The sequence below is a fragment of the Hyla sarda genome, unplaced genomic scaffold (genome assembly GCF_029499605.1).
Source record: "Hyla sarda isolate aHylSar1 unplaced genomic scaffold, aHylSar1.hap1 scaffold_3120, whole genome shotgun sequence".
NCBI lineage: Eukaryota > Metazoa > Chordata > Amphibia > Anura > Hylidae > Hyla > Hyla sarda.
Genome location: NW_026609848.1, coordinates 1 through 21,992, shown reverse-complemented (window position 1 = coordinate 21,992; position 21,992 = coordinate 1). Strand labels below are relative to the sequence as shown.

The window sequence follows — 21,992 nt, the reverse complement described above, 5'->3', positions numbered from 1 at the left end:
GAGGCCATTTAGTCAGCAGCAGCAGAAGTCCTGTGCCTGGACGCTCCAACAGGGGCCAGACACAAGCAGAAGCAGAAGCAGCAGAAGCAGCAGCAGCACCACCTTTTGTTTTTTGGCTGCAGCAGCAGCAAGGCCCACAGGGCTGGCTAGCTGGCTAGCCAGCAAGCAGGTAGCAATGAAAGTAGGAATCTTTCTTTTTAACCCTGTAAGGGGGTGGTGCACTGTACCCGAAGATACTGCCATATCGGGTCAATGCATAGGGCGACGGAAGCAAGCTTCGAAATCGGCCCCCGTTCTCAAAAATCCATTTAATATATGGTCCCCAGATAGGGGACGTATCAGATATTAAACTGATAAGAACAGATACTACACTTGATCTTAGCCAAAAGGCCGAGAAGCGATAACCGTGAAAGGGGCGGGCCCAACAAGGTCCCCTTCATGGGCACTATCACTGCTTGCTGTCAGGGAGGCTGCCAGACAATTTTCCATGCACACTCTGGGCTGGGGGGCAGTCAACCACCAGTACACACAGCAGAACCTAAACCCATACCATTATTGCTAAGCAGCAAGACAGGGGCCCATTGCACTCCCACGGGGCCTTTTTAAATGCAATCCATAACCCGGATTTGCCAGGAACCCTTCTTACTCCTCCTACTTGCATGTGACACTGGGCTTAGGATCTGCATAGGAAACACACACACAAGCACACACCTACCTTTGTTGCCTGCAGATGCCTCCTTGGCTGTCCCCAAACGGTATCAAACCAACACCCACGGGAAGCTGGAAGCTGTAAGCATAGAGGACATGCCTGCACCCCATTGGACTTACCTGTGTGGGTTAAATCCGGGTTATTTGACAACCTATGGCGGTGATGGTTCTGCTCAGGCAGAGCAGTGCTGATGCTCCTCATAAAGCTGTCGCTGCTGTGAAGGTTCTAGGTGACATCACAAATCCCTTTGGTTGGTTACATACACAACAAAGCTGGGTTGTTGTTGTTTACACTCTGCAAGGCCTGTGGAAGTGAGTGACATCATAGCACTGTAGTTCTGAGGGTTCAAGATGGATGCAACAATCTCCTGTTGCTTCTATGAAGGCCGTAATAGACGACATCACCAAACAGCTCCATAGTCACATACACAGCAAAGGAGAGATGTTGTTTACACCTAGTGATGTCAGTGGTATTGAGTGACATCACAGCACAGTGCTAAGGCTCCTGGGCCTGGACACAGCAGCGGCTGCAATATCTCAACGGAGAATACGTTTATATCTATATGTGTGTGTGCGCATATATATATATATATATATATATATATATATATATATATATATATATATCTCCGCCGAAATCACTTTTAAACCCATTTCCACCTTTTTTTCCCTTCTCTTCCTCTTACTTTTTTTTCACGTTTTTTTACGTTTTTCTCCTTTTCGCCTCTTTTCTGGGCGTATTATTCTTCTTTTTCTTCTTTTTTTTCGTCTAATGCATACCCCATCAGTGCAGCAATGCTTATTCAATACCGCCAGCAGATGGAGACACTGGGGGATAATTTTCTAAGGATTTATACTGATTTTTCCTGTCTGAATTTGTCGCACAGAAAGTTGCAGGCCAAATATGTGTGACATTTCTGCGACTTTAGCTTCTAGAGCATTTTTACAACATTATACATAGGTGCTGAATACATAAAAAGCGACTGTTCAGCGACAGACAAGTCGCATCGGCTGAAAGTAGGCCAGAATGTCAGTCCATGTTGGAGCAGGTTTAGATACAGTCTAAAGCATAGATCTCAAAGTCTGTGCACAGAATTTAGCAAGGGCCTCGCACCTTCTGATGCATCAGGTAGGTGCACAATAGCATAGCCTAACCCTCTGTACTTTGGTCTATATTGATGCGGGACATAGACAGCCAGCTGATGACCAATCCATTAGTGCAATGGATGGCTGGAAGCATTTGTCTTTGCCTTTGCAATACCACAGAAGCAATGCATGGTCAATGTACAGCAATGACACACCTGTGTGAACAGCCAGGAGACCCCCCCCCCCCCCCATGTTATGTTACATAGTTACATAGTTAGTACGGTCGAAAAAAGACATATGTCCATCACGTTCAACCAGGGAATTAAGGGGTAGGGGTGTGGCGCGATATTGGGGAAGGGATGAGATTTTATATTTCTTCATAAGCATTAATCTTATTTTGTCAATTAGGAACATTCAGCACCCACCCGCTATCAAGGCAGCTGCCTATCATGTCATGCCCTACCTGCACAGGTGTGCTGGCTACTCAAATGATCCAATTAAGGAGGCCATTTAGTCAGCAGCAGCAGAAGTCCTGTGCCTGGACGCTCCAACAGGGGCCAGACACAAGCAGAAGCAGAAGCAGCAGAAGCAGCAGCAGCACCACCTTTTGTTTTTTGGCTGCAGCAGCAGCAAGGCCCACAGGGCTGGCTAGCTGGCTAGCCAGCAAGCAGGTAGCAATGAAAGTAGGAATCTTTCTTTTTAACCCTGTAAGGGGGTGGTGCACTGTACCCGAAGATACTGCCATATCGGGTCAATGCATAGGGCGACGGAAGCAAGCTTCGAAATCGGCCCCCGTTCTCAAAAATCCATTTAATATATGGTCCCCAGATAGGGGACGTATCAGATATTAAACTGATAAGAACAGATACTACACTTGATCTTAGCCAAAAGGCCGAGAAGCGATAACCGTGAAAGGGGCGGGCCCAACAAGGTCCCCTTCATGGGCACTATCACTGCTTGCTGTCAGGGAGGCTGCCAGACAATTTTCCATGCACACTCTGGGCTGGGGGGCAGTCAACCACCAGTACACACAGCAGAACCTAAACCCATACCATTATTGCTAAGCAGCAAGACAGGGGCCCATTGCACTCCCACGGGGCCTTTTTAAATGCAATCCATAACCCGGATTTGCCAGGAACCCTTCTTACTCCTCCTACTTGCATGTGACACTGGGCTTAGGATCTGCATAGGAAACACACACACAAGCACACACCTACCTTTGTTGCCTGCAGATGCCTCCTTGGCTGTCCCCAAACGGTATCAAACCAACACCCACGGGAAGCTGTAAGCATAGAGGACATGCCTGCACCCCATTGGACTTACCTGTGTGGGTTAAATCCGGGTTATTTGACAACCTATGGCGGTGATGGTTCTGCTCAGGCAGAGCAGTGCTGATGCTCCTCATAAAGCTGTCGCTGCTGTGAAGGTTCTAGGTGACATCACAAATCCCTTTGGTTACATACACAACAAAGCTGGGTTGTTGTTGTTTACACTCTGCAAGGCCTGTGGAAGTGAGTGACATCATAGCACTGTAGTTCTGAGGGTTCAAGATGGATGCAACAATCTCCTGTTGCTTCTATGAAGGCCGTAATAGACGACATCACCAAACAGCTCCATAGTCACATACACAGCAAAGGAGAGATGTTGTTTACACCTAGTGATGTCAGTGGTATTGAGTGACATCACAGCACAGTGCTAAGGCTCCTGGGCCTGGACACAGCAGCGGCTGCAATATCTCAACGGAGAATACGTTTATATCTATATGTGTGTGTGCGCATATATATATATATATATATATATACTATATATATATATATATATATATATATTTCTCCGCCGAAATCACTTTTAAACCCATTTCCACCTTTTTTTCCCTTCTCTTCCTCTTACTTTTTTTTCACGTTTTTTTACGTTTTTCTCCTTTTCGCCTCTTTTCTGGGCGTATTATTCTTCTTTTTCTTCTTTTTTTTCGTCTAATGCATACCCCATCAGTGCAGCAATGCTTATTCAATACCGCCAGCAGATGGAGACACTGGGGGATAATTTTCTAAGGATTTATACTGATTTTTCCTGTCTGAATTTGTCGCACAGAAAGTTGCAGGCCAAATATGTGTGACATTTCTGCGACTTTAGCTTCTAGAGCATTTTTACAACATTATACATAGGTGCTGAATACATAAAAAGCGACTGTTCAGCGACAGACAAGTCGCATCGGCTGAAAGTAGGCCAGAATGTCAGTCCATGTTGGAGCAGGTTTAGATACAGTCTAAAGCATAGATCTCAAAGTCTGTGCACAGAATTTAGCAAGGGCCTCGCACCTTCTGATGCATCAGGTAGGTGCACAATAGCATAGCCTAACCCTCTGTACTTTGGTCTATATTGATGCGGGACATAGACAGCCAGCTGATGACCAATCCATTAGTGCAATGGATGGCTGGAAGCATTTGTCTTTGCCTTTGCAATACCACAGAAGCAATGCATGGTCAATGTACAGCAATGACACACCTGTGTGAACAGCCAGGAGACCCCCCCCCCCCCCCATGTTATGTTACATAGTTACATAGTTAGTACGGTCGAAAAAAGACATATGTCCATCACGTTCAACCAGGGAATTAAGGGGTAGGGGTGTGGCGCGATATTGGGGAAGGGATGAGATTTTATATTTCTTCATAAGCATTAATCTTATTTTGTCAATTAGGAACATTCAGCACCCACCCGCTATCAAGGCAGCTGCCTATCATGTCATGCCCTACCTGCACAGGTGTGCTGGCTACTCAAATGATCCAATTAAGGAGGCCATTTAGTCAGCAGCAGCAGAAGTCCTGTGCCTGGACGCTCCAACAGGGGCCAGACACAAGCAGAAGCAGAAGCAGCAGAAGCAGCAGCAGCACCACCTTTTGTTTTTTGGCTGCAGCAGCAGCAAGGCCCACAGGGCTGGCTAGCTGGCTAGCCAGCAAGCAGGTAGCAATGAAAGTAGGAATCTTTCTTTTTAACCCTGTAAGGGGGTGGTGCACTGTACCCGAAGATACTGCCATATCGGGTCAATGCATAGGGCGACGGAAGCAAGCTTCGAAATCGGCCCCCGTTCTCAAAAATCCATTTAATATATGGTCCCCAGATAGGGGACGTATCAGATATTAAACTGATAAGAACAGATACTACACTTGATCTTAGCCAAAAGGCCGAGAAGCGATAACCGTGAAAGGGGCGGGCCCAACAAGGTCCCCTTCATGGGCACTATCACTGCTTGCTGTCAGGGAGGCTGCCAGACAATTTTCCATGCACACTCTGGGCTGGGGGGCAGTCAACCACCAGTACACACAGCAGAACCTAAACCCATACCATTATTGCTAAGCAGCAAGACAGGGGCCCATTGCACTCCCACGGGGCCTTTTTAAATGCAATCCATAACCCGGATTTGCCAGGAACCCTTCTTACTCCTCCTACTTGCATGTGACACTGGGCTTAGGATCTGCATAGGAAACACACACACAAGCACACACCTACCTTTGTTGCCTGCAGATGCCTCCTTGGCTGTCCCCAAACGGTATCAAACCAACACCCACGGGAAGCTGTAAGCATAGAGGACATGCCTGCACCCCATTGGACTTACCTGTGTGGGTTAAATCCGGGTTATTTGACAACCTATGGCGGTGATGGTTCTGCTCAGGCAGAGCAGTGCTGATGCTCCTCATAAAGCTGTCGCTGCTGTGAAGGTTCTAGGTGACATCACAAATCCCTTTGGTTACATACACAACAAAGCTGGGTTGTTGTTGTTTACACTCTGCAAGGCCTGTGGAAGTGAGTGACATCATAGCACTGTAGTTCTGAGGGTTCAAGATGGATGCAACAATCTCCTGTTGCTTCTATGAAGGCCGTAATAGACGACATCACCAAACAGCTCCATAGTCACATACACAGCAAAGGAGAGATGTTGTTTACACCTAGTGATGTCAGTGGTATTGAGTGACATCACAGCACAGTGCTAAGGCTCCTGGGCCTGGACACAGCAGCGGCTGCAATATCTCAACGGAGAATACGTTTATATCTATATGTGTGTGTGCGCATATATATATATATATATATATATATATATATATATATATATATATATATATATTCTCCGCCGAAATCACTTTTAAACCCATTTCCACCTTTTTTTCCCTTCTCTTCCTCTTACTTTTTTTTCACGTTTTTTTACGTTTTTCTCCTTTTCGCCTCTTTTCTGGGCGTATTATTCTTCTTTTTCTTCTTTTTTTTCGTCTAATGCATACCCCATCAGTGCAGCAATGCTTATTCAATACCGCCAGCAGATGGAGACACTGGGGGATAATTTTCTAAGGATTTATACTGATTTTTCCTGTCTGAATTTGTCGCACAGAAAGTTGCAGGCCAAATATGTGTGACATTTCTGCGACTTTAGCTTCTAGAGCATTTTTACAACATTATACATAGGTGCTGAATACATAAAAAGCGACTGTTCAGCGACAGACAAGTCGCATCGGCTGAAAGTAGGCCAGAATGTCAGTCCATGTTGGAGCAGGTTTAGATACAGTCTAAAGCATAGATCTCAAAGTCTGTGCACAGAATTTAGCAAGGGCCTCGCACCTTCTGATGCATCAGGTAGGTGCACAATAGCATAGCCTAACCCTCTGTACTTTGGTCTATATTGATGCGGGACATAGACAGCCAGCTGATGACCAATCCATTAGTGCAATGGATGGCTGGAAGCATTTGTCTTTGCCTTTGCAATACCACAGAAGCAATGCATGGTCAATGTACAGCAATGACACACCTGTGTGAACAGCCAGGAGACCCCCCCCCCCCCCCATGTTATGTTACATAGTTACATAGTTAGTACGGTCGAAAAAAGACATATGTCCATCACGTTCAACCAGGGAATTAAGGGGTAGGGGTGTGGCGCGATATTGGGGAAGGGATGAGATTTTATATTTCTTCATAAGCATTAATCTTATTTTGTCAATTAGGAACATTCAGCACCCACCCGCTATCAAGGCAGCTGCCTATCATGTCATGCCCTACCTGCACAGGTGTGCTGGCTACTCAAATGATCCAATTAAGGAGGCCATTTAGTCAGCAGCAGCAGAAGTCCTGTGCCTGGACGCTCCAACAGGGGCCAGACACAAGCAGAAGCAGAAGCAGCAGAAGCAGCAGCAGCACCACCTTTTGTTTTTTGGCTGCAGCAGCAGCAAGGCCCACAGGGCTGGCTAGCTGGCTAGCCAGCAAGCAGGTAGCAATGAAAGTAGGAATCTTTCTTTTTAACCCTGTAAGGGGGTGGTGCACTGTACCCGAAGATACTGCCATATCGGGTCAATGCATAGGGCGACGGAAGCAAGCTTCGAAATCGGCCCCCGTTCTCAAAAATCCATTTAATATATGGTCCCCAGATAGGGGACGTATCAGATATTAAACTGATAAGAACAGATACTACACTTGATCTTAGCCAAAAGGCCGAGAAGCGATAACCGTGAAAGGGGCGGGCCCAACAAGGTCCCCTTCATGGGCACTATCACTGCTTGCTGTCAGGGAGGCTGCCAGACAATTTTCCATGCACACTCTGGGCTGGGGGGCAGTCAACCACCAGTACACACAGCAGAACCTAAACCCATACCATTATTGCTAAGCAGCAAGACAGGGGCCCATTGCACTCCCACGGGGCCTTTTTAAATGCAATCCATAACCCGGATTTGCCAGGAACCCTTCTTACTCCTCCTACTTGCATGTGACACTGGGCTTAGGATCTGCATAGGAAACACACACACAAGCACACACCTACCTTTGTTGCCTGCAGATGCCTCCTTGGCTGTCCCCAAACGGTATCAAACCAACACCCACGGGAAGCTGTAAGCATAGAGGACATGCCTGCACCCCATTGGACTTACCTGTGTGGGTTAAATCCGGGTTATTTGACAACCTATGGCGGTGATGGTTCTGCTCAGGCAGAGCAGTGCTGATGCTCCTCATAAAGCTGTCGCTGCTGTGAAGGTTCTAGGTGACATCACAAATCCCTTTGGTTACATACACAACAAAGCTGGGTTGTTGTTGTTTACACTCTGCAAGGCCTGTGGAAGTGAGTGACATCATAGCACTGTAGTTCTGAGGGTTCAAGATGGATGCAACAATCTCCTGTTGCTTCTATGAAGGCCGTAATAGACGACATCACCAAACAGACCAAACAGCTCCATAGTCACATACACAGCAAAGGAGAGATGTTGTTTACACCTAGTGATGTCAGTGGTATTGAGTGACATCACAGCACAGTGCTAAGGCTCCTGGGCCTGGACACAGCAGCGGCTGCAATATCTCAACGGAGAATACGTTTATATCTATATGTGTGTGTGCGCATATATATATATATATATATATATATATATATATATATATATATATATTTCTCCGCCGAAATCACTTTTAAACCCATTTCCACCTTTTTTTCCCTTCTCTTCCTCTTACTTTTTTTTCACGTTTTTTTACGTTTTTCTCCTTTTCGCCTCTTTTCTGGGCGTATTATTCTTCTTTTTCTTCTTTTTTTTCGTCTAATGCATACCCCATCAGTGCAGCAATGCTTATTCAATACCGCCAGCAGATGGAGACACTGGGGGATAATTTTCTAAGGATTTATACTGATTTTTCCTGTCTGAATTTGTCGCACAGAAAGTTGCAGGCCAAATATGTGTGACATTTCTGCGACTTTAGCTTCTAGAGCATTTTTACAACATTATACATAGGTGCTGAATACATAAAAAGCGACTGTTCAGCGACAGACAAGTCGCATCGGCTGAAAGTAGGCCAGAATGTCAGTCCATGTTGGAGCAGGTTTAGATACAGTCTAAAGCATAGATCTCAAAGTCTGTGCACAGAATTTAGCAAGGGCCTCGCACCTTCTGATGCATCAGGTAGGTGCACAATAGCATAGCCTAACCCTCTGTACTTTGGTCTATATTGATGCGGGACATAGACAGCCAGCTGATGACCAATCCATTAGTGCAATGGATGGCTGGAAGCATTTGTCTTTGCCTTTGCAATACCACAGAAGCAATGCATGGTCAATGTACAGCAATGACACACCTGTGTGAACAGCCAGGAGACCCCCCCCCCCCCCCATGTTATGTTACATAGTTACATAGTTAGTACGGTCGAAAAAAGACATATGTCCATCACGTTCAACCAGGGAATTAAGGGGTAGGGGTGTGGCGCGATATTGGGGAAGGGATGAGATTTTATATTTCTTCATAAGCATTAATCTTATTTTGTCAATTAGGAACATTCAGCACCCACCCGCTATCAAGGCAGCTGCCTATCATGTCATGCCCTACCTGCACAGGTGTGCTGGCTACTCAAATGATCCAATTAAGGAGGCCATTTAGTCAGCAGCAGCAGAAGTCCTGTGCCTGGACGCTCCAACAGGGGCCAGACACAAGCAGAAGCAGAAGCAGCAGAAGCAGCAGCAGCACCACCTTTTGTTTTTTGGCTGCAGCAGCAGCAAGGCCCACAGGGCTGGCTAGCTGGCTAGCCAGCAAGCAGGTAGCAATGAAAGTAGGAATCTTTCTTTTTAACCCTGTAAGGGGGTGGTGCACTGTACCCGAAGATACTGCCATATCGGGTCAATGCATAGGGCGACGGAAGCAAGCTTCGAAATCGGCCCCCGTTCTCAAAAATCCATTTAATATATGGTCCCCAGATAGGGGACGTATCAGATATTAAACTGATAAGAACAGATACTACACTTGATCTTAGCCAAAAGGCCGAGAAGCGATAACCGTGAAAGGGGCGGGCCCAACAAGGTCCCCTTCATGGGCACTATCACTGCTTGCTGTCAGGGAGGCTGCCAGACAATTTTCCATGCACACTCTGGGCTGGGGGGCAGTCAACCACCAGTACACACAGCAGAACCTAAACCCATACCATTATTGCTAAGCAGCAAGACAGGGGCCCATTGCACTCCCACGGGGCCTTTTTAAATGCAATCCATAACCCGGATTTGCCAGGAACCCTTCTTACTCCTCCTACTTGCATGTGACACTGGGCTTAGGATCTGCATAGGAAACACACACACAAGCACACACCTACCTTTGTTGCCTGCAGATGCCTCCTTGGCTGTCCCCAAACGGTATCAAACCAACACCCACGGGAAGCTGTAAGCATAGAGGACATGCCTGCACCCCATTGGACTTACCTGTGTGGGTTAAATCCGGGTTATTTGACAACCTATGGCGGTGATGGTTCTGCTCAGGCAGAGCAGTGCTGATGCTCCTCATAAAGCTGTCGCTGCTGTGAAGGTTCTAGGTGACATCACAAATCCCTTTGGTTACATACACAACAAAGCTGGGTTGTTGTTGTTTACACTCTGCAAGGCCTGTGGAAGTGAGTGACATCATAGCACTGTAGTTCTGAGGGTTCAAGATGGATGCAACAATCTCCTGTTGCTTCTATGAAGGCCGTAATAGACGACATCACCAAACAGCTCCATAGTCACATACACAGCAAAGGAGAGATGTTGTTTACACCTAGTGATGTCAGTGGTATTGAGTGACATCACAGCACAGTGCTAAGGCTCCTGGGCCTGGACACAGCAGCGGCTGCAATATCTCAACGGAGAATACGTTTATATCTATATGTGTGTGTGCGCATATATATATATATATATATATATATATATATATATATATATATATATTTCTCCGCCGAAATCACTTTTAAACCCATTTCCACCTTTTTTTCCCTTCTCTTCCTCTTACTTTTTTTTCACGTTTTTTTACGTTTTTCTCCTTTTCGCCTCTTTTCTGGGCGTATTATTCTTCTTTTTCTTCTTTTTTTTCGTCTAATGCATACCCCATCAGTGCAGCAATGCTTATTCAATACCGCCAGCAGATGGAGACACTGGGGGATAATTTTCTAAGGATTTATACTGATTTTTCCTGTCTGAATTTGTCGCACAGAAAGTTGCAGGCCAAATATGTGTGACATTTCTGCGACTTTAGCTTCTAGAGCATTTTTACAACATTATACATAGGTGCTGAATACATAAAAAGCGACTGTTCAGCGACAGACAAGTCGCATCGGCTGAAAGTAGGCCAGAATGTCAGTCCATGTTGGAGCAGGTTTAGATACAGTCTAAAGCATAGATCTCAAAGTCTGTGCACAGAATTTAGCAAGGGCCTCGCACCTTCTGATGCATCAGGTAGGTGCACAATAGCATAGCCTAACCCTCTGTACTTTGGTCTATATTGATGCGGGACATAGACAGCCAGCTGATGACCAATCCATTAGTGCAATGGATGGCTGGAAGCATTTGTCTTTGCCTTTGCAATACCACAGAAGCAATGCATGGTCAATGTACAGCAATGACACACCTGTGTGAACAGCCAGGAGACCCCCCCCCCCCCCCATGTTATGTTACATAGTTACATAGTTAGTACGGTCGAAAAAAGACATATGTCCATCACGTTCAACCAGGGAATTAAGGGGTAGGGGTGTGGCGCGATATTGGGGAAGGGATGAGATTTTATATTTCTTCATAAGCATTAATCTTATTTTGTCAATTAGGAACATTCAGCACCCACCCGCTATCAAGGCAGCTGCCTATCATGTCATGCCCTACCTGCACAGGTGTGCTGGCTACTCAAATGATCCAATTAAGGAGGCCATTTAGTCAGCAGCAGCAGAAGTCCTGTGCCTGGACGCTCCAACAGGGGCCAGACACAAGCAGAAGCAGAAGCAGCAGAAGCAGCAGCAGCACCACCTTTTGTTTTTTGGCTGCAGCAGCAGCAAGGCCCACAGGGCTGGCTAGCTGGCTAGCCAGCAAGCAGGTAGCAATGAAAGTAGGAATCTTTCTTTTTAACCCTGTAAGGGGGTGGTGCACTGTACCCGAAGATACTGCCATATCGGGTCAATGCATAGGGCGACGGAAGCAAGCTTCGAAATCGGCCCCCGTTCTCAAAAATCCATTTAATATATGGTCCCCAGATAGGGGACGTATCAGATATTAAACTGATAAGAACAGATACTACACTTGATCTTAGCCAAAAGGCCGAGAAGCGATAACCGTGAAAGGGGCGGGCCCAACAAGGTCCCCTTCATGGGCACTATCACTGCTTGCTGTCAGGGAGGCTGCCAGACAATTTTCCATGCACACTCTGGGCTGGGGGGCAGTCAACCACCAGTACACACAGCAGAACCTAAACCCATACCATTATTGCTAAGCAGCAAGACAGGGGCCCATTGCACTCCCACGGGGCCTTTTTAAATGCAATCCATAACCCGGATTTGCCAGGAACCCTTCTTACTCCTCCTACTTGCATGTGACACTGGGCTTAGGATCTGCATAGGAAACACACACACAAGCACACACCTACCTTTGTTGCCTGCAGATGCCTCCTTGGCTGTCCCCAAACGGTATCAAACCAACACCCACGGGAAGCTGTAAGCATAGAGGACATGCCTGCACCCCATTGGACTTACCTGTGTGGGTTAAATCCGGGTTATTTGACAACCTATGGCGGTGATGGTTCTGCTCAGGCAGAGCAGTGCTGATGCTCCTCATAAAGCTGTCGCTGCTGTGAAGGTTCTAGGTGACATCACAAATCCCTTTGGTTACATACACAACAAAGCTGGGTTGTTGTTGTTTACACTCTGCAAGGCCTGTGGAAGTGAGTGACATCATAGCACTGTAGTTCTGAGGGTTCAAGATGGATGCAACAATCTCCTGTTGCTTCTATGAAGGCCGTAATAGACGACATCACCAAACAGCTCCATAGTCACATACACAGCAAAGGAGAGATGTTGTTTACACCTAGTGATGTCAGTGGTATTGAGTGACATCACAGCACAGTGCTAAGGCTCCTGGGCCTGGACACAGCAGCGGCTGCAATATCTCAACGGAGAATACGTTTATATCTATATGTGTGTGTGCGCATATATATATATATATATATATATATATATATATATATATATATATATATTCTCCGCCGAAATCACTTTTAAACCCATTTCCACCTTTTTTTCCCTTCTCTTCCTCTTACTTTTTTTTCACGTTTTTTTACGTTTTTCTCCTTTTCGCCTCTTTTCTGGGCGTATTATTCTTCTTTTTCTTCTTTTTTTTCGTCTAATGCATACCCCATCAGTGCAGCAATGCTTATTCAATACCGCCAGCAGATGGAGACACTGGGGGATAATTTTCTAAGGATTTATACTGATTTTTCCTGTCTGAATTTGTCGCACAGAAAGTTGCAGGCCAAATATGTGTGACATTTCTGCGACTTTAGCTTCTAGAGCATTTTTACAACATTATACATAGGTGCTGAATACATAAAAAGCGACTGTTCAGCGACAGACAAGTCGCATCGGCTGAAAGTAGGCCAGAATGTCAGTCCATGTTGGAGCAGGTTTAGATACAGTCTAAAGCATAGATCTCAAAGTCTGTGCACAGAATTTAGCAAGGGCCTCGCACCTTCTGATGCATCAGGTAGGTGCACAATAGCATAGCCTAACCCTCTGTACTTTGGTCTATATTGATGCGGGACATAGACAGCCAGCTGATGACCAATCCATTAGTGCAATGGATGGCTGGAAGCATTTGTCTTTGCCTTTGCAATACCACAGAAGCAATGCATGGTCAATGTACAGCAATGACACACCTGTGTGAACAGCCAGGAGACCCCCCCCCCCCCCCATGTTATGTTACATAGTTACATAGTTAGTACGGTCGAAAAAAGACATATGTCCATCACGTTCAACCAGGGAATTAAGGGGTAGGGGTGTGGCGCGATATTGGGGAAGGGATGAGATTTTATATTTCTTCATAAGCATTAATCTTATTTTGTCAATTAGGAACATTCAGCACCCACCCGCTATCAAGGCAGCTGCCTATCATGTCATGCCCTACCTGCACAGGTGTGCTGGCTACTCAAATGATCCAATTAAGGAGGCCATTTAGTCAGCAGCAGCAGAAGTCCTGTGCCTGGACGCTCCAACAGGGGCCAGACACAAGCAGAAGCAGAAGCAGCAGAAGCAGCAGCAGCACCACCTTTTGTTTTTTGGCTGCAGCAGCAGCAAGGCCCACAGGGCTGGCTAGCTGGCTAGCCAGCAAGCAGGTAGCAATGAAAGTAGGAATCTTTCTTTTTAACCCTGTAAGGGGGTGGTGCACTGTACCCGAAGATACTGCCATATCGGGTCAATGCATAGGGCGACGGAAGCAAGCTTCGAAATCGGCCCCCGTTCTCAAAAATCCATTTAATATATGGTCCCCAGATAGGGGACGTATCAGATATTAAACTGATAAGAACAGATACTACACTTGATCTTAGCCAAAAGGCCGAGAAGCGATAACCGTGAAAGGGGCGGGCCCAACAAGGTCCCCTTCATGGGCACTATCACTGCTTGCTGTCAGGGAGGCTGCCAGACAATTTTCCATGCACACTCTGGGCTGGGGGGCAGTCAACCACCAGTACACACAGCAGAACCTAAACCCATACCATTATTGCTAAGCAGCAAGACAGGGGCCCATTGCACTCCCACGGGGCCTTTTTAAATGCAATCCATAACCCGGATTTGCCAGGAACCCTTCTTACTCCTCCTACTTGCATGTGACACTGGGCTTAGGATCTGCATAGGAAACACACACACAAGCACACACCTACCTTTGTTGCCTGCAGATGCCTCCTTGGCTGTCCCCAAACGGTATCAAACCAACACCCACGGGAAGCTGTAAGCATAGAGGACATGCCTGCACCCCATTGGACTTACCTGTGTGGGTTAAATCCGGGTTATTTGACAACCTATGGCGGTGATGGTTCTGCTCAGGCAGAGCAGTGCTGATGCTCCTCATAAAGCTGTCGCTGCTGTGAAGGTTCTAGGTGACATCACAAATCCCTTTGGTTACATACACAACAAAGCTGGGTTGTTGTTGTTTACACTCTGCAAGGCCTGTGGAAGTGAGTGACATCATAGCACTGTAGTTCTGAGGGTTCAAGATGGATGCAACAATCTCCTGTTGCTTCTATGAAGGCCGTAATAGACGACATCACCAAACAGCTCCATAGTCACATACACAGCAAAGGAGAGATGTTGTTTACACCTAGTGATGTCAGTGGTATTGAGTGACATCACAGCACAGTGCTAAGGCTCCTGGGCCTGGACACAGCAGCGGCTGCAATATCTCAACGGAGAATACGTTTATATCTATATGTGTGTGTGCGCATATATATATATATATATATATATATATATATATATATATATATATATATATTTCTCCGCCGAAATCACTTTTAAACCCATTTCCACCTTTTTTTCCCTTCTCTTCCTCTTACTTTTTTTTCACGTTTTTTTACGTTTTTCTCCTTTTCGCCTCTTTTCTGGGCGTATTATTCTTCTTTTTCTTCTTTTTTTTCGTCTAATGCATACCCCATCAGTGCAGCAATGCTTATTCAATACCGCCAGCAGATGGAGACACTGGGGGATAATTTTCTAAGGATTTATACTGATTTTTCCTGTCTGAATTTGTCGCACAGAAAGTTGCAGGCCAAATATGTGTGACATTTCTGCGACTTTAGCTTCTAGAGCATTTTTACAACATTATACATAGGTGCTGAATACATAAAAAGCGACTGTTCAGCGACAGACAAGTCGCATCGGCTGAAAGTAGGCCAGAATGTCAGTCCATGTTGGAGCAGGTTTAGATACAGTCTAAAGCATAGATCTCAAAGTCTGTGCACAGAATTTAGCAAGGGCCTCGCACCTTCTGATGCATCAGGTAGGTGCACAATAGCATAGCCTAACCCTCTGTACTTTGGTCTATATTGATGCGGGACATAGACAGCCAGCTGATGACCAATCCATTAGTGCAATGGATGGCTGGAAGCATTTGTCTTTGCCTTTGCAATACCACAGAAGCAATGCATGGTCAATGTACAGCAATGACACACCTGTGTGAACAGCCAGGAGACCCCCCCCCCCCCCCATGTTATGTTACATAGTTACATAGTTAGTACGGTCGAAAAAAGACATATGTCCATCACGTTCAACCAGGGAATTAAGGGGTAGGGGTGTGGCGCGATATTGGGGAAGGGATGAGATTTTATATTTCTTCATAAGCATTAATCTTATTTTGTCAATTAGGAACATTCAGCACCCACCCGCTATCAAGGCAGCTGCCTATCATGTCATGCCCTACCTGCACAGGTGTGCTGGCTACTCAAATGATCCAATTAAGGAGGCCATTTAGTCAGCAGCAGCAGAAGTCCTGTGCCTGGACGCTCCAACAGGGGCCAGACACAAGCAGAAGCAGAAGCAGCAGAAGCAGCAGCAGCACCACCTTTTGTTTTTTGGCTGCAGCAGCAGCAAGGCCCACAGGGCTGGCTAGCTGGCTAGCCAGCAAGCAGGTAGCAATGAAAGTAGGAATCTTTCTTTTTAACCCTGTAAGGGGGTGGTGCACTGTACCCGAAGATACTGCCATATCGGGTCAATGCATAGGGCGACGGAAGCAAGCTTCGAAATCGGCCCCCGTTCTCAAAAATCCATTTAATATATGGTCCCCAGATAGGGGACGTATCAGATATTAAACTGATAAGAACAGATACTACACTTGATCTTAGCCAAAAGGCCGAGAAGCGATAACCGTGAAAGGGGCGGGCCCAACAAGGTCCCCTTCATGGGCACTATCACTGCTTGCTGTCAGGGAGGCTGCCAGACAATTTTCCATGCACACTCTGGGCTGGGGGGCAGTCAACCACCAGTACACACAGCAGAACCTAAACCCATACCATTATTGCTAAGCAGCAAGACAGGGGCCCATTGCACTCCCACGGGGCCTTTTTAAATGCAATCCATAACCCGGATTTGCCAGGAACCCTTCTTACTCCTCCTACTTGCATGTGACACTGGGCTTAGGATCTGCATAGGAAACACACACACAAGCACACACCTACCTTTGTTGCCTGCAGATGCCTCCTTGGCTGTCCCCAAACGGTATCAAACCAACACCCACGGGAAGCTGTAAGCATAGAGGACATGCCTGCACCCCATTGGACTTACCTGTGTGGGTTAAATCCGGGTTATTTGACAACCTATGGCGGTGATGGTTCTGCTCAGGCAGAGCAGTGCTGATGCTCCTCATAAAGCTGTCGCTGCTGTGAAGGTTCTAGGTGACATCACAAATCCCTTTGGTTACATACACAACAAAGCTGGGTTGTTGTTGTTTACACTCTGCAAGGCCTGTGGAAGTGAGTGACATCATAGCACTGTAGTTCTGAGGGTTCAAGATGGATGCAACAATCTCCTGTTGCTTCTATGAAGGCCGTAATAGACGACATCACCAAACAGCTCCATAGTCACATACACAGCAAAGGAGAGATGTTGTTTACACCTAGTGATGTCAGTGGTATTGAGTGACATCACAGCACAGTGCTAAGGCTCCTGGGCCTGGACACAGCAGCGGCTGCAATATCTCAACGGAGAATACGTTTATTTCTATATGTGTGTGTGCGCATATATATATATATATATATATATATATATATATATATATATATATATATATTTCTCCGCCGAAATCACTTTTAAACCCATTTCCACCTTTTTTTCCCTTCTCTTCCTCTTACTTTTTTTTCACGTTTTTTTACGTTTTTCTCCTTTTCGCCTCTTTTCTGGGCGTATTATTCTTCTTTTTCTTCTTTTTTTTCGTCTAATGCATACCCCATCAGTGCAGCAATGCTTATTCAATACCGCCAGCAGATGGAGACACTGGGGGATAATTTTCTAAGGATTTATACTGATTTTTCCTGTCTGAATTTGTCGCACAGAAAGTTGCAGGCCAAATATGTGTGACATTTCTGCGACTTTAGCTTCTAGAGCATTTTTACAACATTATACATAGGTGCTGAATACATAAAAAGCGACTGTTCAGCGACAGACAAGTCGCATCGGCTGAAAGTAGGCCAGAATGTCAGTCCATGTTGGAGCAGGTTTAGATACAGTCTAAAGCATAGATCTCAAAGTCTGTGCACAGAATTTAGCAAGGGCCTCGCACCTTCTGATGCATCAGGTAGGTGCACAATAGCATAGCCTAACCCTCTGTACTTTGGTCTATATTGATGCGGGACATAGACAGCCAGCTGATGACCAATCCATTAGTGCAATGGATGGCTGGAAGCATTTGTCTTTGCCTTTGCAATACCACAGAAGCAATGCATGGTCAATGTACAGCAATGACACACCTGTGTGAACAGCCAGGAGACCCCCCCCCCCCCCCATGTTATGTTACATAGTTACATAGTTAGTACGGTCGAAAAAAGACATATGTCCATCACGTTCAACCAGGGAATTAAGGGGTAGGGGTGTGGCGCGATATTGGGGAAGGGATGAGATTTTATATTTCTTCATAAGCATTAATCTTATTTTGTCAATTAGGAACATTCAGCACCCACCCGCTATCAAGGCAGCTGCCTATCATGTCATGCCCTACCTGCACAGGTGTGCTGGCTACTCAAATGATCCAATTAAGGAGGCCATTTAGTCAGCAGCAGCAGAAGTCCTGTGCCTGGACGCTCCAACAGGGGCCAGACACAAGCAGAAGCAGAAGCAGCAGAAGCAGCAGCAGCACCACCTTTTGTTTTTTGGCTGCAGCAGCAGCAAGGCCCACAGGGCTGGCTAGCTGGCTAGCCAGCAAGCAGGTAGCAATGAAAGTAGGAATCTTTCTTTTTAACCCTGTAAGGGGGTGGTGCACTGTACCCGAAGATACTGCCATATCGGGTCAATGCATAGGGCGACGGAAGCAAGCTTCGAAATCGGCCCCCGTTCTCAAAAATCCATTTAATATATGGTCCCCAGATAGGGGACGTATCAGATATTAAACTGATAAGAACAGATACTACACTTGATCTTAGCCAAAAGGCCGAGAAGCGATAACCGTGAAAGGGGCGGGCCCAACAAGGTCCCCTTCATGGGCACTATCACTGCTTGCTGTCAGGGAGGCTGCCAGACAATTTTCCATGCACACTCTGGGCTGGGGGGCAGTCAACCACCAGTACACACAGCAGAACCTAAACCCATACCATTATTGCTAAGCAGCAAGACAGGGGCCCATTGCACTCCCACGGGGCCTTTTTAAATGCAATCCATAACCCGGATTTGCCAGGAACCCTTCTTACTCCTCCTACTTGCATGTGACACTGGGCTTAGGATCTGCATAGGAAACACACACACAAGCACACACCTACCTTTGTTGCCTGCAGATGCCTCCTTGGCTGTCCCCAAACGGTATCAAACCAACACCCACGGGAAGCTGTAAGCATAGAGGACATGCCTGCACCCCATTGGACTTACCTGTGTGGGTTAAATCCGGGTTATTTGACAACCTATGGCGGTGATGGTTCTGCTCAGGCAGAGCAGTGCTGATGCTCCTCATAAAGCTGTCGCTGCTGTGAAGGTTCTAGGTGACATCACAAATCCCTTTGGTTACATACACAACAAAGCTGGGTTGTTGTTGTTTACACTCTGCAAGGCCTGTGGAAGTGAGTGACATCATAGCACTGTAGTTCTGAGGGTTCAAGATGGATGCAACAATCTCCTGTTGCTTCTATGAAGGCCGTAATAGACGACATCACCAAACAGCTCCATAGTCACATACACAGCAAAGGAGAGATGTTGTTTACACCTAGTGATGTCAGTGGTATTGAGTGACATCACAGCACAGTGCTAAGGCTCCTGGGCCTGGACACAGCAGCGGCTGCAATATCTCAACGGAGAATACGTTTATATCTATATGTGTGTGTGCGCATATATATATATATATATATATATATATATATATATATATATATATATTTCTCCGCCGAAATCACTTTTAAACCCATTTCCACCTTTTTTTCCCTTCTCTTCCTCTTACTTTTTTTTCACGTTTTTTTACGTTTTTCTCCTTTTCGCCTCTTTTCTGGGCGTATTATTCTTCTTTTTCTTCTTTTTTTTCGTCTAATGCATACCCCATCAGTGCAGCAATGCTTATTCAATACCGCCAGCAGATGGAGACACTGGGGGATAATTTTCTAAGGATTTATACTGATTTTTCCTGTCTGAATTTGTCGCACAGAAAGTTGCAGGCCAAATATGTGTGACATTTCTGCGACTTTAGCTTCTAGAGCATTTTTACAACATTATACATAGGTGCTGAATACATAAAAAGCGACTGTTCAGCGACAGACAAGTCGCATCGGCTGAAAGTAGGCCAGAATGTCAGTCCATGTTGGAGCAGGTTTAGATACAGTCTAAAGCATAGATCTCAAAGTCTGTGCACAGAATTTAGCAAGGGCCTCGCACCTTCTGATGCATCAGGTAGGTGCACAATAGCATAGCCTAACCCTCTGTACTTTGGTCTATATTGATGCGGGACATAGACAGCCAGCTGATGACCAATCCATTAGTGCAATGGATGGCTGGAAGCATTTGTCTTTGCCTTTGCAATACCACAGAAGCAATGCATGGTCAATGTACAGCAATGACACACCTGTGTGAACAGCCAGGAGACCCCCCCCCCCCCCATGTTATGTTACATAGTTACATAGTTAGTACGGTCGAAAAAAGACATATGTCCATCACGTTCAACCAGGGAATTAAGGGGTAGGGGTGTGGCGCGATATTGGGGAAGGGATGAGATTTTATATTTCTTCATAAGCATTAATCTTATTTTGTCAATTAGGAACATTCAGCACCCACCCGCTATCAAGGCAGCTGCCTATCATGTCATGCCCTACCTGCACAGGTGTGCTGGCTACTCAAATGATCCAATTAAGGAGGCCATTTAGTCAGCAGCAGCAGAAGTCCTGTGCCTGGACGCTCCAACAGGGGCCAGACACAAGCAGAAGCAGAAGCAGCAGAAGCAGCAGCAGCACCACCTTTTGTTTTTTGGCTGCAGCAGCAGCAAGGCCCACAGGGCTGGCTAGCTGGCTAGCCAGCAAGCAGGTAGCAATGAAAGTAGGAATCTTTCTTTTTAACCCTGTAAGGGGGTGGTGCACTGTACCCGAAGATACTGCCATATCGGGTCAATGCATAGGGCGACGGAAGCAAGCTTCGAAATCGGCCCCCGTTCTCAAAAATCCATTTAATATATGGTCCCCAGATAGGGGACGTATCAGATATTAAACTGATAAGAACAGATACTACACTTGATCTTAGCCAAAAGGCCGAGAAGCGATAACCGTGAAAGGGGCGGGCCCAACAAGGTCCCCTTCATGGGCACTATCACTGCTTGCTGTCAGGGAGGCTGCCAGACAATTTTCCATGCACACTCTGGGCTGGGGGGCAGTCAACCACCAGTACACACAGCAGAACCTAAACCCATACCATTATTGCTAAGCAGCAAGACAGGGGCCCATTGCACTCCCACGGGGCCTTTTTAAATGCAATCCATAACCCGGATTTGCCAGGAACCCTTCTTACTCCTCCTACTTGCATGTGACACTGGGCTTAGGATCTGCATAGGAAACACACACACAAGCACACACCTACCTTTGTTGCCTGCAGATGCCTCCTTGGCTGTCCCCAAACGGTATCAAACCAACACCCACGGGAAGCTGTAAGCATAGAGGACATGCCTGCACCCCATTGGACTTACCTGTGTGGGTTAAATCCGGGTTATTTGACAACCTATGGCGGTGATGGTTCTGCTCAGGCAGAGCAGTGCTGATGCTCCTCATAAAGCTGTCGCTGCTGTGAAGGTTCTAGGTGACATCACAAATCCCTTTGGTTACATACACAACAAAGCTGGGTTGTTGTTGTTTACACTCTGCAAGGCCTGTGGAAGTGAGTGACATCATAGCACTGTAGTTCTGAGGGTTCAAGATGGATGCAACAATCTCCTGTTGCTTCTATGAAGGCCGTAATAGACGACATCACCAAACAGCTCCATAGTCACATACACAGCAAAGGAGAGATGTTGTTTACACCTAGTGATGTCAGTGGTATTGAGTGACATCACAGCACAGTGCTAAGGCTCCTGGGCCTGGACACAGCAGCGGCTGCAATATCTCAACGGAGAATACGTTTATATCTATATGTGTGTGTGCGCATATATATATATATATATATATATATATATATATATATATATATATATATATATTTCTCCGCCGAAATCACTTTTAAACCCATTTCCACCTTTTTTTCCCTTCTCTTCCTCTTAC

The 21,992-nt window shown here is 46.2% G+C and overlaps 10 non-coding genes across 10 annotated transcripts; all 10 read right to left on the bottom strand.

Annotated features, from left to right (window-relative positions):
* Positions 1-211: 211 nt before the first annotated feature.
* LOC130328674 (U2 spliceosomal RNA) lies at positions 212-402 on the bottom strand. Its single transcript, XR_008872562.1, has one exon. It is a non-coding gene; the product is annotated as a U2 spliceosomal RNA (small nuclear RNA).
* A 2,105-nt stretch (positions 403-2,507) lies between these two features.
* On the bottom strand, positions 2,508-2,698 carry LOC130328673 (U2 spliceosomal RNA). Its single transcript, XR_008872561.1, has one exon. It is a non-coding gene; the product is annotated as a U2 spliceosomal RNA (small nuclear RNA).
* Positions 2,699-4,797: 2,099 nt separating this feature from the next.
* LOC130328672 (U2 spliceosomal RNA) lies at positions 4,798-4,988 on the bottom strand. Its single transcript, XR_008872560.1, has one exon. It is a non-coding gene; the product is annotated as a U2 spliceosomal RNA (small nuclear RNA).
* Positions 4,989-7,087: 2,099 nt separating this feature from the next.
* On the bottom strand, positions 7,088-7,278 carry LOC130328671 (U2 spliceosomal RNA). The gene has a single exon (XR_008872559.1). It is a non-coding gene; the product is annotated as a U2 spliceosomal RNA (small nuclear RNA).
* A 2,103-nt stretch (positions 7,279-9,381) lies between these two features.
* On the bottom strand, positions 9,382-9,572 carry LOC130328670 (U2 spliceosomal RNA). The gene has a single exon (XR_008872558.1). It is a non-coding gene; the product is annotated as a U2 spliceosomal RNA (small nuclear RNA).
* Positions 9,573-11,666: 2,094 nt separating this feature from the next.
* LOC130328679 (U2 spliceosomal RNA) lies at positions 11,667-11,857 on the bottom strand. The gene has a single exon (XR_008872566.1). It is a non-coding gene; the product is annotated as a U2 spliceosomal RNA (small nuclear RNA).
* A 2,095-nt stretch (positions 11,858-13,952) lies between these two features.
* On the bottom strand, positions 13,953-14,143 carry LOC130328678 (U2 spliceosomal RNA). Its single transcript, XR_008872565.1, has one exon. It is a non-coding gene; the product is annotated as a U2 spliceosomal RNA (small nuclear RNA).
* Positions 14,144-16,241: 2,098 nt separating this feature from the next.
* LOC130328677 (U2 spliceosomal RNA) lies at positions 16,242-16,432 on the bottom strand. Its single transcript, XR_008872564.1, has one exon. It is a non-coding gene; the product is annotated as a U2 spliceosomal RNA (small nuclear RNA).
* Positions 16,433-18,530: 2,098 nt separating this feature from the next.
* Positions 18,531-18,721, bottom strand: LOC130328676 (U2 spliceosomal RNA). The gene has a single exon (XR_008872563.1). It is a non-coding gene; the product is annotated as a U2 spliceosomal RNA (small nuclear RNA).
* A 2,093-nt stretch (positions 18,722-20,814) lies between these two features.
* LOC130328669 (U2 spliceosomal RNA) lies at positions 20,815-21,005 on the bottom strand. Its single transcript, XR_008872557.1, has one exon. It is a non-coding gene; the product is annotated as a U2 spliceosomal RNA (small nuclear RNA).
* Between the last annotated feature and the right edge of the window lie 987 nt (positions 21,006-21,992).